The sequence below is a fragment of the Urocitellus parryii genome, chromosome 7 (genome assembly GCF_045843805.1).
Source record: "Urocitellus parryii isolate mUroPar1 chromosome 7, mUroPar1.hap1, whole genome shotgun sequence".
In the NCBI taxonomy this organism is placed as follows: Eukaryota; Metazoa; Chordata; class Mammalia; order Rodentia; family Sciuridae; genus Urocitellus; species Urocitellus parryii.
The window spans coordinates 178874103-178891277 of NC_135537.1; the positions used below are offsets into that span (position 1 = coordinate 178874103).

A 17175-nucleotide genomic window follows, 5' to 3' on the forward strand; every position below is an offset into this window, starting at 1 on the left:
GAGTGTGTCTGGAACGTGAGAACGCACACAGACACACGCACGCACACATCCCGTCCCCCGCCCCCAGCCTATGCTGTTTTCCCTTCGTTTCCGGTTCCCTGGCCCAGCCGAAGGTTCTCGAAGAACCTTGTGTCTCGCGGCTGGCAGGACACCTACAGTTCATTTTCTGTCGTTGTTGGAAGACTGATTGTTTTGATAAAAGTCCCTAGAGAACGCGGCGAAGTCCCTTTCCGGGTTTCGAGGTCACGTTTTGGGTTCAGGCCCCGAGGTCGTGTTCCCCTCCTAGTGGCTCACACTGTGTTCCCAAGGGCTTGTGGGGTCGTTTCCTCTTCTGCCCTATGCTCTGCAGAGCCCACTGAGCGGGACCTGGGTATGCGTCCCTCCTCCAGAGCTGCAGAGCATTTCAGCTGCTCTAACCGCGGCTCCAGGGCCTGGGAGGGGAGGTGCAGGGGATCGAGGCCCCGCGGGTGGATGTCCAGACACGGCCCCTGCAAAACCTTCCTCCAAAACCTTCCTCCATCATTTCGTCTCCTCCCTGCCTGTGGCCTGCGCCCTCCTGCCCAGGTAAACGGCCTTCTGGCTTTCTTCACTTCCTCTGTGGGTCCTCTGTCAGGCACAGGAAGATAGACAATGAGGCACGTGCTGGTGGGTGAAAAGGTCTGGGGGCACCAAACCATAGGGTTCCCAAGTTACTTCTGGAATCCAGAAAATCAACGAGGAAGAGGAAATGGGGCATAGAGTAGGGAGAGGGATTGGCAGCTCTCCCACTGACACAGGAGGACAATTTCAGACCTCTTGGGTTGCAGTGAAGGTGGTGATGAGGAAAGTATTCATATGGCGCAGCCCTGTTGCAGATGGGGAAGATAAAGAGTCAGGGTTACCAAGGTGGCCTTGTGCAGTCCTGAGACACTAATGAGGGAAAAGGTTAAACTGTCAGGTGGTGGAAACAGAATAGGAGGGCTAGTGGGCTGCTTCTGGACCATGGTACAGGGGCTGGTGTAGGACTTAACCTCTCTGAGTTAGAGAATTGAATCTCTCCTGTAGTGGGTGCTCAAGAAAAATACTGATAACATTTTGCCCTGTAGGTCTTAGGGAAAGAATTCTTCATGCTTGCCAAGAAATAATGTTTCAAATTTTGTACACAAACACACATCATTGCATTTTTGTAAAGAAACTACATATGCATATGCTTTTCTGAATCAAAAAAAATTTTTCTTGAAAGTCTGAATGAACTTTGGCAGCTAACTACTGGGCATTGGGAGCCTTCTGTTTGCTCAGCTCTGTTGCAAACACCATCCTTGGTATTATTTCGTCTAATCCTCATGGTAAACCTACAAGTCAGGAACAGCTGTTGTCTCCTGCAGATGTGGAAGCTCAGGCTCAGAGGTCAGCTGCACTAAGTCAACACAGCTGGCCAAGAGAGAGTAAAAAGGCTGTCTCCATGTCCCAGGCTGGGTAGCTTTGTTTTGTTATCATGTGAACTGCCAATCTGATTTTATATGACAAGTATATCTTCTAAAAGATAGACAGAATGAAAAAAAGTTCATTTTCACTCCAATATCAGGCATGTGTTGGCAAGTAAATATTGGTTCAGTAAAAGCTATTAGTCTTCAACTATGCTCAGCATGGAACAGGCTACCTGAAAAGGAAAAGGTGATATTTCAGTTATAGCTTTAGAAGCTTTGGTTTTCACATCCACAAACTTATACAAAATACAAAGATGCCAGTCAGAGCCAAGCCCCCCGGCTATCCACTCACAGGGATTCTGTTTCCAGAGGGAAGGTGGGAAGGAAGAAAGGGGGAATGGAGAGGGACTGAAGGCCCTCCTCCCCCAACAGCGTGATTTGGGTTTTTTGTTTGTTTGTTTGTTTGTTTGAGAGAGAGAGAGAGAGAGAGAATTTTTTAATATTTATTTTTTAGTTTTCGGCGGACACAACATCTTTGTTTGTATGTGGTGCTGAGGATCGAACCCCAGGCACATGCTCACATGCCAGGTGAGCGCGCCACTGCTTGAGCCACATCCCCAGCCCCATTGTGTTTTTGTTTTTGTGGTACCTGTGGTGGAACCAGGGATTCAGAATTCACAAGTACCAGGCAATCCTCTATCACCAAGCCACACCCTCAGCTCTAACTTCCTTTCCAGGTTTCACGCTCCTTCTTGGCAGTCAAATGTACATTTCCTCCAAATAGGATCACAGCCTAGGATCACAACCACTTGAAATATGATAGATACATTGCACCAGGAAGACTTTAGGAAAAACCCACAAAATGCTAAAATGATGTCAAGTAGATAGATAGTCCTTTTTCTCTAGGGTTTTTTTTTTTTTTTTTTTTTTTTTTTTTTAATACTGAGAATTGAACCCAGGGGTGCTTTACCACTGAGTTACATCCCAGCCTTTTTATTTTGAGATAGGACCTTGCTAAGTTGCTGAGACTGGCCTCAAAATCCTCTAGCTTCAGACTCCTGAGTGACAGGGATTACAGGTATGCACTAATGCACCTGGTTTAAGTTACCTTACTATTAAAACAATTCTGAGAAAACATTTTTTCCCGTAATATATATATTTTTAAGTCTATTTTCTTCATTTGGAGACCACATTGATCAGAAGGGATTTTCTTTCTTCCTTTCTTTTTTTTTGGGGGGGGGGTACTGGGGATTGAATCCAGGGGTGTTTAACCATTGAGCCACATCCCCAGCCCTTTTTTATATTTTATTTAGAGACAGGGTCTCACTGAGTTGCTGAGGAGGCTAGCTTTGAACTTGTGATCCTCTGGCCTCAGCCTCCATCCCAAGCTGCTGGACCTGGCAGGTTTTTTTGGATTTTTTTTTTCTCTTGAAATCCTCTAGATATGAAAATAAGAGAGAGGTCCAGAGTACCCAAAGCCCAGGGGTGTACAGTCTTTCTTTTTTTTTTTTTCTTAAGGAACAGAAAGCAAAGGAAATGCTTTGTATGCTTTTATCTCTTTACAGGCTGACATCTGTAACTTGATTTTTAAAACTATTTTTAAAATTAAATGTGACAATTATTCAAAAATATAACTCAAACTATAAGGAAGGCATAAGGTAAAAAGACTTTTTTTCCTCCAGGTCCTGAGTTTGAGCCCCAAACCACAAAAATAAATGAAAATAAAGTAACACAGCTTTATAACTGAATTATGCATTTAATATTTGGTGGGGATATTCTATTTATTTGTTTACTTTTATTTTGGTACTGGGGATTGAACTCAGGGGCATTTTCTCCACCACTGAACTAGGTGGGGATATTCTTTCTTGGATGAAGGTGAAATGTGACCCTGGAGAGAGAGGACCAGCATCCTCCTGGTGGTGCCTGTGACATGGCCACAGAGAGAGAGGCTTGAAGCCAGGAAGAAGATTCCTGGACCTCACAGGCAGAAGCTGGAGTGGAGGAGTGGCCATGCAGCAGGAGCCCTGATGGACAGATCAAAGGCAAGGGGGTGGGGGCAGCTCTCTTCACAGCTGATGGACATAAGCAGAAGGAAAGCCAGGCAGGCAGCTGATGGAATCTCCATGGTGACCAGAATCCCTGGACAGGCCTTCTCAGGGCTGCCTCCCAGCTCCCTGCTGTGACCCAACATGGGGTGCTTAATAAATCACTGATGAACAAATGAACCAACAAGTGCCTGAGGCTAATCCAGAGAGTGTGGTGTGGGGGAGGTCTAAAGGGATGGTGTACATGTCCTGGAGTGGGCAAGTGAGGAAAGAGGCTGGGTGCACTTTTTGGGAAAACCATGAACCTCTGACCAGAGAATCTGCCACATACGCCTGAGCAGTAGAAACACACAGGCATGAGACCTGATGAATCTCTATCTCTTCTTGCTTCTCTTGTGGCCAGACCCCCACATACACTCGCTGGCAAACCCACTTCTCTCCTTATCCAGGGTAGCCTCAGGAGGGCACTGTCAGAGGTGGGGTTCTGGCTGGCTTTGACTTTGAACTGAGGACATGTGCTCACACAAGAGCATGTTCTCCATGGTCAAAACTGCAGCCAGCACCCTGGGTGGCAAAGAGACCAGGTATGAGGTCAAACGGAAGTTCAATCCCAGCCCTGCCACCTATTAGCTCTGGCCTTCAGTCAAGCTGACTAAAATACCACATGGAACAAAAAGCCCAGCAAGACTGCATGACCAGTGTGATGCTACAACACGAACACTCAGAAAAATGAGAAATTATACCCATCTATGTGTGACCTATCAAAGTGCATAAATGCACTCTGCTGTCATGTATAACTAATTAAATTTAATATTTTTTAAAGAGTCTATACTGGGAGAAAAAAAAAATCCCGTGAGATTTGGGATGAATTAAGTGACACAGCGTATATAAAAGGCCTGCACCTAATCAGTGTTCCATAGCTGTTAATCAGGGCCCAACAGCCTTGTCACACTCCCTTGCCAGCTACTGGAGTGTATTAGGAACTCAACAGGCTTAGAAACATGTTTTGAGTCCAAACAGCCAATTTATCCAGAACCTTTGGAACCCTACCTCCTCTTGTCTGGAGGGAGCTTTCTGGCACCTTCTAGACATGCCTCTGCACCTCCGTCTCTCCTTCTGTAAGGACAATAATTCACACCCCCAATGCTCCCCACAAGTACAGGTTGTTTTCAGGACTTCAGGGAAGCACACAAGGCTCAGTGTGCTGCCAGGAACAGGGAAGCATCAGGATGGGCTGCTGCTGGCTCAGCACACACACCCTGCAGGCTCACTTCCTGGCCTGTAAACATGTAGGAAATGCCACTCAAGTGTTCCCTCAGCGGGTGCCATGTGGTTCCTGCTCTTTAAACAACCCATCAGGCACAAAGCACTCCAGAGCAGCCTGGCTGGAAGGGATGAGGGGCCAGATGGCTCAAGATGCTGTCTGTGAATGACTTGGGACAAGGGGGAGGGTCCCAAAGATTCTGGGTAAACTGTCCAGAACTTAGGCTACCAGAAAGCAGGTACTCCATTTTGTCCGTTGTGATGTTGCACATAACAATTTCAGAATGACCCACCAACAGGATGACCTTCTGGGACCACCTGGAATATTCCATAGCTAGCCACAGTCCCACCTGACTAGATGGTGTACCTGAAGGCCACAACAACCAGGGGTCCTGGGGACATCCTGAAGACTTTGGTCTGGCCAAGGTCTTCTGGATCCCAAAGTGGAAGAGAAGTGACAAGGCAGGTGAAAGAGGCAGATGCTTCTTCCTGACCACTGGCTCCACCAGGGCCAGGAGCCCTCCTTGTCCCTTTACGATGTCTCTCAGCTTCAGATCCCCATCTCTTGCCTCTGCTCACACACGCCCCACCCTAATGCACACAGGCTACAGTCACCACACACCACTGTGCCTGTAGTCCATCCCATGTACCTCTCCCTCTTTCCTCTCTATCCCCGCTCCCTCACCCCTCCTTTCAGACCACAGTCCTCCCAGCGCGGCCCGCGCCTGGCCCCATAACAAACGTGAGCGCCTTCCCGCTGCCCAGCAGCCCCTGCCCCGCCCGCGTCCTGCGCCAGTGCCCGCTTTCCAAGCCCTGGGGGCGCTGCGGCGCGGCTGTGCCGCCGGGGGGCGCTCTTGGTCCGCGAACTCAGACTGGCGCTGTGGCCGCGAGGGGGCGCTCTCGACGGTCTTCGCTCTGTTCCGTGCTGACCCACACCCCCGAGGCCCGGGGCCGCGGACGAGCCAGAACCAAGAAGGGCGCGGGGCGGCCCAGGGAAGGAACGTGCTGACCGACAGGAGCAAACACTAGGGGCACACGAGAGGGACACAGAAGGGGCGAGTGGGCGGGGCGGGAGTGCAGCCCTGGCAGGACCGGGGCGGGGGCGGCCTGCCGGGGTGCCCTGCGCGCCTCCGCCTCCGGATTCCTCCCAACCCGCCGGGCCGGGGGCCGCGGTGACGTCAGCCGCTGGCACCAGCTCAGCCGCGGCTCCTGGCAACCGCTACGCCGGTGGGGCTGGGCTTGCGGGTGCGGCCGCCCCAAGAGGTCCCTGCCCCGCAGCCCCGGGCGCGCTCCCGCAGGCCCAGGCACAGCCCGCGCCCTGCAGGCCGCGCTCCCCGGGGCCGCGTGCCCGGAACGTGATTCAGCGCTTTCACGGGGCCTGTGCCTGCAGGGAGGGGAGCATCCCCGCCTGCGGGGCTAGAGGGCACGGGACCGCAGCCCGGGCTTGGGGACGGGGACAGGGTCTGCATAGGTGCCCCACACAGGCCCCCCGCCAGACACTGGGGAAGTCACTTCCTTTGTGGAGGGCCTCGATGCACCTGCTCAGAGGGTGCATGGGGAGCACAGGGCTATGGGGCTAGATTGGGGAGAAAAAGACAAGCCACGTGAGCAGGTCAGGGGACTTTGAGAAGGACAGGTGTGTGGCCTGGATTTTGAAGGATGCGAAGAGGGACCTCAGGAAGAGGACCCTATTTATGGGAAGTAGGGAAGCGAGCAAGGGTGTCCAGAGAGTCCAGAGAAGAGAGGTGTTTGACAGGAATGGAGGGAGTGAATCTTTGGGGTCCAGGTATCAGCTAAGGCTGGGCTGCATTTGGCCAGGAGCCTTAGAGGGACAGGCTGAGAAGCGAGAGTGGCCTGTGACTTGGACACAAGTGAGGAGGCCACCCCAGTGACCCAGGCAATAACTAGAGTCGGCGCAGGGAGGCAGTAGTGAGACCACCAGGACTCAGGCAGTGGGACACTGTGTGTAGTGGTGGCGGTGGGTTGGGGGATTCTCTAGAACTACTGACTAGGGTTGGGGGACACAGGGAAGTCCTGTCTGCAGCCCTGAGGGCCAAGTTTCCCGTAACCAAGTTGAGGTCTTGTCACTATGGTTGGAAACCCAGAGAGTTCGTCCTCTTGCTTGATAACTACCTGAGGCAAGAGATGACTCTGTGGGTTGGGAGTGGTCCCCAGTGTACTCTTGGGACCTAGCTGGTTTTCCTCTGTCTGCCTAAGCATGTCTTCCACACCTGTAGAAGGGTCCTCCTGTATACCTGAGATTTGTTGAGTGAATGAGTGATCATAGAGAGGCCAGAGACAGGCAAACGCTCTCAGTGTACATTACCTTTCAATAAGGCCACATTTCAAGGAGGCTGGGCCTGGGATCTCTGAGGGCAGGGACTGCGGACCTGAGCTGTGTTTCTCCTGGCTCCCCACTGTTTACCCAGCTACAAGCTCTGTCTTTTGGATCTAGCCTGCCTCGTCTATGCTGGTGGCCTCCGCTGTGTCCTCCCTCTGTACCTCAGAGACCTGTTATGTAAGCAATACCAGAAGGCTCCCAAGGCCTTCTGCAGACTAAAGGTCCCTGCTTCTATGATGGACAACTGCTCCAGCTGCTCCCTTCCTCCCACGGAGAGGGCACCCTCACCCCTCCAGGTGTCTGGGCCTTTAGCTGCCCAAGACAAGACTCAGAGCCTGCTGCCTGCCAGAGGCCAAACAGCTGATGCTTTTCCAGAGCTCAGGGCCCAGCCCAAGATCTTCCCCACAAACATGAGCTGCAGACAGCAGCCAGGAGCCCCAGGAGAGCAGTCTATGCCATCAGCAGGGGAAGGGCATGAGTGCTGGGCAGGCAGAGGACCGAACCCCAACATTTGTCCTTTGACCTTGAGGCATTCTGCAGACTGCTGGAGTGAAAAGGGGAAGGGAACGTGGTGGAGGTTGGCCCCCAGACTGAGTTCTTGAACCACCAGATAGAAGAGCCAGGGTCAGGGTGGTAGGGAAGCCAGGCTATGCAGAATTCTGGGCAGCTGGAGGCAGAATGAGCATCCAGAAGCACTAGCCCTGTTCCCACCTAATGTGACATTGCCAGTGTTGAGGTTGGTTCAAGTTTGAGTGAGACCCCACAGGAGAGCAGGAAGTGTTGGCACGAGTTCTATCAGGACTGGCCCTGGAGTGGTCTGGCCATTGGGTGGTGAACCTGTCCTGGCCCTGCGGAACACAGGAATCAGGGGCACTCCTGCACTGCTCCATTAGGGGTCTCCCAGGCAGGTGTGGGGAGGACAGTGCATTGTGTTGAGGATGCGGTGGGAGACCAGACCCATATGAAGCTCAGATGGAAGGGCCAGGATTGGGGACTCAGAGCATGTCACCCCACAACTGTGTCCTGAAGGGAGTTATCCGGGTGAAAGGGTAGAGGGCAGGGTTAAGGGCTGGAAGAGTAGAAATAGTGATTCCAAGTAATGTTAATGTGACTAGTCACAGAGGGAAGGGTTGGATGGCAAGTTGAGCAGCAAACAGGAGGACGATTTCGATCAGGAAGCCACTGCAGTGTCCTGACCAGAGAAGTGACTTGGTAAAGATGCACTTGTCAAGAGTCACACTGGACTTTACCCCCACCGCACAGAGTGTCCAGCAGCTCCCTGGGTCTGCCAGCCGCTGCCTGCCATGAGCTGAGCAGCTCCCTTCCACCAGGACCTTCCGCCATGATGGTCTGCCTCACCTCGGGCCCAGAGCAATGAAGCTGGCCAACCATGGACTGAACTTCAAAGCTGTAAGCCTTCACCCACTCCCCTCCTTCCGCCTGGAACTGCTTTCTTCTCTGGGTTTCGAAGTGAATGTCCATGTGTGCTCTTTTAAGAATGAACCTGGGGTGGTGCCCTTGAATGTGGCAGCTGTACCACACCTGTCTATGTTTATTTTTTCTTCCTAAACCCCACTCAAATTAAAAGTGAAGGAATTAAAAAAAAAAAAGCCTCATACAAGAATGTACATAAGCTTATTTACCATAGCCTGACTGGCAACAACCCAGATCTCCATCAAGAGGCCAATGAGTGAATGACCTGCATAACCAGCTGACGGAGTACTCCTCAGCCATAAAGAGGATGCATGCAACAGCAGAGTTGAATTTCAAAACTGACATGCTGAAAGGAGACAAACACAAAGTACAAACTTGAATGGGGCCATGTGTGTGAAATTCTAGAACAGGCAAAACTGACCATGGCAATAGATATCCAGTAAGTGGTTGCTTGGGAATGGGATTGTGTTAGTCTTTTTTTTTTTTTTTTTGCTGTGACCAAAATACGTGACAAAAACAACTTAGAGGAAGAAAAGTTTATTTTGGGCTCATGGTTCCGGAGGTTCCGTCCATGGTTGGCTGACTCCATTGCTCTGGGCCAGAGGCTAGGCAGGGCATCATGGCAGAAGGGCCTGGGGGGAGGAGAGCTGTCAGCTCATGGCAGTCAGGGAGCCGAGAGCAAGAGCGAGGAACTGGGGACAAAATATAATTCCCTAAGGTCATATCCCCAGTGACCCACTTCCTCCAGCCTTGCCTTACCTGCCTAGAGTTAGCACACAGTAATCTATTCAAATTATCAATCTGCCAGAGGCATCGATCCACGGATGATGTCACATCTCCAATAATCCGATCATCTCACCTCTGAATATTTTTGCATTGTCACTTGAGCTTTTCAGGGGGTACCTCATGTCTAAACCATAATAGGGGTCCTGGTGGGGATTAACTGGAAAGGGACACGAGGGAACTTTCCATGTCCTGATAGGCATTTGTCAAAACTGATGGAACAAGTGGGCACAGTGGTGCAGGCCTGTAATCCCAGTAATTTGGGAGGCTGAGGCAGGAGTATCACAAGTTTAAGGCCAGCCTCAGCTGTTAAGTAAGACCCTCAGCAACTTAGTGAGATCCTGTCTCAAAATACAATAATAATAATAATAATAAAAGACTGGGGATGTAGCTCAAGGGTAAAGCACCCTGGGTTCAATCCACAGTACTGAAAACAAAACAATACAGGATGACTGAACAGTAGGTGGCTTCGGATCTGAGGGCTAATTGTATGTGAATTTTACCTCAACAAGAAAAAAAAATCCATAAGAGGAAAACGGAAAGGGACAGGGGAGAGGAGACAAAAACTGGTGAGGGGTTTCAACAGGGTTAGGCTGAGAACAGAGGAGAATGACAATGAGAATCAATGTCACAGAACAGAACTGCGGTGGACCTGCAGCACAGAATTCCAAAAAGAAGTCACATGATTGGAGCTGGGGATGTGGCTCAAGCGGTAGCGCGCTCGCCTGGCATGCATGCGGCCCGGGTTCGATCCTCAGCACCACATACAAACAAAGATGTTGTGTCCGCAGAGAACAAAAAAAAAAATAAAAATAAATAAATATCAAAAAATTCTCTCTCACTCTCTCTTAAAAAAAAAAAAGTCACATGATTTTCTCCAGATTTTGCAAAAGGTCAGAGCACAGAGCTGAAATGTGTATAGTGACAGCAGATCTGGAGCACCCCTGCCCCATCTTCCCACCTGCTGCACAGGGAGACTGTAGCCCTCCTCATCCTCCACATCACGGAGATTAGAGGCTCCTTTTCTGGAGCAATGGAACCAGGCTCTGGACCAAGGCACATCAGGTACTTGGGGTGGTAGGGATTAGTCACTGGTCAGAAAACAAGACTATTAAGTTAAAGTCCACCTGAACAAAGAGACCTTAGACCCCCTTTCCTGGACCAGCACCCATCACATCAGCCTGCAGCCCTCAGGAATAGACTAGACTTCTCTGAACTAACAAAATGACCTCAGGGGAATAGTCTGCTGGTACTGACTGTTAGGGCTCCAGGTCTTTGTTAGGGCTCCAGGTCATCTCACAGTGAAGCCCAATAGTTTGACCAATTACTCCATTTGCTGAGCTTGCAATTGATGCCAGGAAGTAAATGGGTGCTCTGAATGCAGAGACTCCTCAGTAGGCAGGCACTCCACCAGTGAGCCACATCCCCAGCCCTTTCTGTTTTTTTGAGACAGAATCTTGGCTGAATTGTTGAGACTGATTCGAACTTGTGATCCTCCTGTTTCAGCCTCCCAAATAGCTGGGATTATAGGTGTGTGCCACTGTGCTGGGCAAGTGCTTCAAACATAAAAATAAGTAAAATAAAGGTATTGTGTCCATCTACAGCTAAAAATATTTTTAAAAAAGAAAGGTAAAAGATATTGCAACCATGAAGCAAAACCAAGATGATATATAAAAAGGAAAAAAAAATCAGCCAGGTGTGGTGGCACATTGCACAGTGGCTCAGGAGGCTGAGATAGAGGTCAAAGCCAGCCTTAGCAATGGTGAAGCACTATGCAACTCAGTGAGACCCTGTCTCTAAATAAAATACAAAATAGGGGCTGGGGGTGTGGCTCAAGCGGTAGCGCGCTCGCCTGGCATGTGTGCGACCCGGGTTCGATCCTCAGCACCACATACCAACAAAGATGTTGTGTCCGCCGAAAACTGAAAAATAAATATTAAATAAAATATAAAATAGGGCTGGGGGTGTGGCTCAGTGGTTGGATGCCCTTGAATTCAATCCCTGGTATCAAAAAAAAGGGGGGGGAGGGGAATATCAGAACTAAAAGAGGTCTTGGGAATTTAAATATGGTAGTAGAAAAAGAAAAACAAAGTTCCACTGGAACACTGGAAGATAAGCAGAGGCAATCACCCAGAGAGTCGAACGAGATAAAGTGATAGAATACAAGAGAGAAAGGATAATCCATTTATTTAAGGTTAAACATCTGAAAACAGTAATTTCAGACCAAATGAAGGGAAAGAAATTATGAAAGACATCACTTGAGACAGTTTCTCAGCTTAAAAAGGTCCATAAGAGGCCCATCAATGAACAAAAGACCCATACTGATGGGCACCGCCATGGACTTGCAGCACATCAGGGAAAGAGTGAAGACCCAGCTTGAAGAGGCTGCTCCAGTCACTGCAGTAAGGCCACATACTCCCCAGCCCAGAGGTCTTGCTCATCTCTGTGGCCTCCCCCAACTCCTGCTCCAACTCAGCCCAAAGGTATTAGGAATCAGGTCACCAGAGGAGCAGCTGGCCTGTGTGTCCAGCACCGGGCATTCTGGGCTTCCTCCCTCGCCATCTGAGTCCCTCTAACTGGAGTCAGGCGTTGCCTGGAGCTGGTCTTGAGGTAGGATAAAAGAAATAAGAAAGAGCCAGGTGTGGTAGCACACACCTGTAATACCAGGAGCTTGGGAGGCTGAGGCAGGAGGATTTCAAGTTCAAAGCCAGCCTCAGCAAAGGCGAGGTGCTAAGCAGCTCAGTGAGACCCTGTCTCTAAATAAAATACCAGATAGGGCTGGGGTGTGGCTCAGTGGTTGAGTGCCTCTGGGTTCATTCCCCAGGACAAGAAAGAAAAAGAGAGAGAGGGAAGGGGGGGAGAGAGGGAGGTGTAGAAAGGAGACATAGAGGAAGGACAAGAAATTGGGATTTTAACTCAGAAATTCTGCATACTTTTCAGAATTGTCATTCCCTTCCCGGTCTTCCAAGTCTGCTACTCCCAGCTTCCTGAAAAATCTGAAAATCTACCTGTTCAGTGTTGGTTAATCCCCCATTAGTTAGATTAAGCAAAGAGAGATATAATATCTTGAGGAAACTATAATTTAGGGGACTTTACAGCACTGTGTGGATTGGATAACGCAGATCATGTCAGCCTCAGGATCCAGAGAGTGACCAGACCATCTTGAGATCACGACATTCCTACACAGCTTTCCATACCCATCCGTCACCAAGTTTCCTTTTTTTTTTTTTTTTTAAAGAAAGAGAGAGAGAGAGAGAGAGAAATTTTTAATGTTTATTTTTTAGTTTTCGGCAGACACAACATGTTTGTTGGTATGTGGCGCTGAGGATCGAACCCGGGCCGCACGCATGCCAGGCGAGCGCGCTACCGCTTGAGCCACATCCCCAGCCCCACCAAGTTTCCTTTAAAAGAAGAGCCAGGAACCCCAGAAATCTCTCTCTCTCTCTCTCTTTCTCTCTCCCCCATTCTCCCTTGAATGTGTATTTCTTGTTTAACCCCAAAGGAATCTCTCTCTTGAGATGGCCACGGCGTTTCCCCTTGAATTTGTGTGTACTTTTCATATATACATATATATATATATATTGTAGATGGACACATTACCTTTATTTTACTTTATTTATTTTTATATGGTGCTGAGGATCGGACCCAGAGCCTCATACGTGGTGCTAGGTAAGCGCACCCTGCTGAGCCGCAGCCCCAGCCCTGTGTCCACTTTTCTAAATAAACCTGTGTGTACCTGAAATTCTTTTCCATCATGTAAGCCAAGGACCCCGCTGGTCCTGAGTCCAGCTTCCCCTCCTCTCGGGAACTCCTCAGACCCTTCTTCAGAGGCACTTCTTCCCCAGCGACAGTCTGACCTGCTGGTGGTCAGTACCTCCCCACCTCCCTTAGTGTCCTTCCCCCTTACTTCTGCCCCCTCCTCACACCCTGCTGGCTGCCACTAGCCAGAGCTGGACTCCTGCATGTGGGCCTGTCCACCCTAGCAGCTCACACCCAGTCTCTTCTCTCTCCTCCCTCCCTGCCCATTTGAGACCCTCTTCCTCTTCTAGCCCTCAGTGTTCTCCTCCCCCCGGCATCCTGGATCCACTCTCTCCTGGGCTGCGGGGCATGGCCTTCTCTCCTCTACTCAAACACACTCTGGTCTCCAATCTTGAAAGCTTCCCTTAGGCCTGTCCTCATTGGAACCACTGTCCTTGCCCCTCCTTCCTTTCTCCCTTTTTGGAGTGCTGAGTTTGGGGCCTGCTCTCAGACTTTGGCTATATCCCCACTTCCCCTGTAAGAAAATTGCTCTGTAGGAGGCCACAGGGACCTCCTAGGCAGATGCTGCCTTCCTGCCCCCCATCCCGGCTGCTCGATGGGCAGTGCTGGGCCCTGTGGACTCTCTCTTGCTGCAGGGTGTGGGTGGGGCCCATGGAAACAGGGGTGCGGGGGAGGCAGAACTCCCCCCCTGCATGCTCAGCATCTGGATGGCTGGGATCTCCTCCTTTCCCCTCTTGGCGCTCTCAACCCTGGTCCCTGCCTTATTGTCCCCTAACAGTGGCCCTTCCTGAAGCCCCATCCCTTGCTCTCTGCTCCCCGCTCTGTTCTCATTTCTGCGAGACTCCATGCACCTGGGCCTTTAGCCGCATCCTTCATCACATGTTCCCTGTGACTTGTCTTAGCCCTGGATCAGTCTCTCTCTTGGGTTTCTGGTAGCCATCTGCTGATGATGTCTCCTCTAGACACGCTAGGGTGACCTCCATAGGACGTGCTGAAGCCAGCAAGTGCCCCGACCAGGTGGGCTCTGCTTGTCAATGTACCTAGCTGTCCTCAGTTTTCCCAAATTTTCATTTTGTGGCTGCCTCTTTTTTTTTTTAATTTGTTTTTTAGTTGTAGAGGGACACAATACCTTATTTTATTTATTTATTTTTTAATGTTTTGCTGAGGATCAACCCAGTGCCTTACACGTGCTGGGCAAGCGCTCCAGCCCTGAGCCCCAGCCCCAGACCTGTAGCTGCATCTTGCTTCTCACTCGGGTCTGTGCCTCATCTTTTCTCTTAGGGAGCAGTGCCTTTCCCAAGTTCTGCTGGAGGCCACCACAGGTCACCTACTTGGAGGGGTCTGGGAGGAACAGGATGGAGAATCAATGTTCAAGGCAAGTGGAGGGAGTTTTCTTCTGTGGGCATCAACCAGGCTGAGATGCACCGATGGGCCCCAGGGCCACTCCACACCCTGAGTTAAGGGCGACCCATGGAGAACAGCTCACGGTGCTTGACCTGGTCCCCATCCACCCCATCCACCCCAGGGTATCCCAGGGGCCTCCCGTCCCTCACCCACCCCAACGCCCCCCACATACCTGGTTATTTCCTAAGCTCTTCCTGCAGACGGGAGCTCCCTGGGTCAGAGGGTTAGAGTCTTCAGCTTGGTCAGGAGGTCAGGGATGGACATCGGTTCCTCTTCATGGCCCCTGTCTCTCTGGGCCCAATTGGAGAGTAGTCTTTGGCTTATTCTCTCCCCTGCTTGAATTTTTTCCATCTGGGACATTCTTAATGCTCCACTTACTCCAATAAAACCTGCACATGAACTAGGGAGCTGGAGGGGCCCAGGGAGTGTGTGTGGGGGTGAAGTCCATTCACCCACCCCTCCCCATCCTGCCCAGAAGCCAGGGAAGTCTCCAGGAAGCCAGGGTTAATCTTTAACCAAATACCAGGCCTTGGTGCTCTCGGGCTCCCCCTGAGCCCCCCCCGCCCCGCCCTTGGTGTTGGACACTGGCCACAGGCACCTGGGCTGCCAGGGGTCTGAAGTACCAGGCTCAGCAATCTCAGGGCCCTGTCCTGTCCTGGTGCACAGTGGAGTGGGGCCTGGTAAGGATAGCTGAGCTGGGCACAGCTCCACTCTGGAGACCTTGTGGTCAGCGTACAAATAGGTAAAAGGCCCATTTGCTGACTCTGTGGGTTTGGATGGAATAATAAAAGAAGAGGAGGGGACTCGAGTGCCAGTTTCTCCACTCCAGCCCTGCCTCTTGGCTCTCTGTGCTTCTCACTCCTGGGACACCTGGGACCAGCCCAGGGGGATTGAGGCCAGAGGAGCAGATGAGAATGAAGGTCTCCTTGCCTCTCTGCCTCCCGCCTCCCTCTCTCGGTTCCTTCTTGCCCAGTTTCCCATCTCTGGCTCCTTTCCTGCCCAATCCCAGGCAGCCTCAGGTGGCATTCAAGGCACCAACTGCCTTTCTCACGGGTGAGACACCCAAACACACAGGGCCAAACAGTGGCCAGTCCTTGCTTCCACAAAGCATCAGGGGGCTTGCCTCGGAGTTCTCCCTGGGCTGGAATGCCCTCTCCCCAGCCTCTGCCCACCATGGGGAGAACCACAGACTCCAGGGCCTTCAGGAATGTCCCCAGCCCAGTGTCCTGAGAACCCCTTGATGTTGACTAGGTCGAGCATTTTGCCCAGGCCACTTCCCTGTGTGTGTGTGTGTGTGTGTGTGTGTGTGTGTGTGTGAGAGAGAGAGAGAGAGAGAGAGAGAGAGATTGACCTGCCAGTCAGCACGTGCATTCATTTGTTCATTAAACACTCCACACGTTGGAGGCTCTGTTGGAGGCTCTGCTTGTAGGAAGGAGTAGGACAGCCAGGTTGTCTGTCTGTGGACCTACAGGGGCTGCGTCTGCTCCACCCTCCCTGCTCACCACTGCCCAACTCAGGCACAGTTCACTTGGGGCAAGTTGGAGGGGACAGGGTTTGGTGCCTGAGTGAGGGAGGAGGGGGCGGGACCGCCTGTGGGGATAGGGCCACTGACTGAGAACAGTTGGCCACTTCCCAGCTTCAGCTTAATCCCCTGGGCAAACAGCAGAGGGCCACCCAGGCTCAGCTTCAAAAGGCCAGGTGGCGGTGGGCCGTGGTGGAGGAGGTGAGCTGATGGGGGTGTGCCGGCCACAACCCTGTCCAGTTCCTGGTATTCTTGCTTCCTGAGGGCTCAGCTAAGCTGCTTCCTTCTAGGGGGAAGAGGGCTGGGCCTCTAGTCCTACCCTCAAAAGAGGGTATTATGGTGGGGCCCCGGGCCAGCAGTTGAGGGCTGCAGGGGAGCTGAAGGGGCCGGCAGAGAGACCTGGGGCCTGGCGTCCCCCTTTGCTTACTGTACATCCCCACCTTTCCCTGCCTGGCTTCTGGGGGACAGTGTCCTTCTAGCTGGTCCCACACAGGGAAAGTTCAGGCCCCAACATGCCCACCCTTTGAGGTGGCTGTGACCCACACCACTTGGACGCAACAGAGAGGCGTGGACACAACGGGGAGGAAGGCAACCTGTGGGCTCTCATGCGCTTCACTCCCTGCCCTGCAGCTCACACTGGTCAGCCTGGCCCTGGGCCCTGCATGGGTGGCCTCATAAAGCCCCCTCCTCTGCCTAGGTCCTCCCTTCCCTTGTCACCTGTGTTTGCTTCCTCCTCCACACACAAGAATGTGTCAGCAGGACCTGGGCCGCTGGCCCACCCCATTGTTAACAACACCCTATTCCCCACCCTGACAGGCCCAGGCCTGCCCCTGGGGCCAGCCCGCTGCCCCCTGCTGGAGTCCAAATACACCTGTTTACCTTTGGGCCTGAGCCCAGGACGGAGCAGCAGTGACTCCTAGCACCCCTCCTTTTCTGCCTGCCCTCCCGCTCCCCCTTGTCCTTCGTGGTTGGGGTCCCAGGTATGGGTTGTCTGTGCCAGGGTGGGGGTGGGAACAATTCCCTCTCCAGGTCTAGCTCAGCTCTGCAGGGGGCCTGGCCAGTTTGTTCCAGGAAAGCAGGGTAAAGTATGGGACCAGGGGGATCCCCAGGGGACTTCCATACCCCCTGGGTGGCCTGTCCTATGGAACTGGAAGTGTCCTGGGAAGGGAGGAGGAAGCCTCCAAAGTTCAGTAGCTGTCCTTTCTTCTCCCTTTCTGG

The 17175-nt window shown here is 51.8% G+C and overlaps 1 long non-coding RNA gene across 2 annotated transcripts; it reads left to right on the forward strand.

Annotated features, from left to right (window-relative positions):
• The first annotated feature begins 48 nt into the window (after positions 1-48).
• Positions 49-3590, forward strand: LOC144255955 (uncharacterized). Of its 2 annotated transcripts, none has more exons than XR_013344007.1 (3): positions 49-564; positions 1921-1994; positions 3256-3590. It is a non-coding gene; the product is annotated as an uncharacterized LOC144255955 (long non-coding RNA). The 2 variants fall into 2 exon arrangements; XR_013344008.1 differs by having other exon boundaries at positions 3282-3590.
• The last annotated feature ends 13585 nt before the right edge of the window (positions 3591-17175 follow it).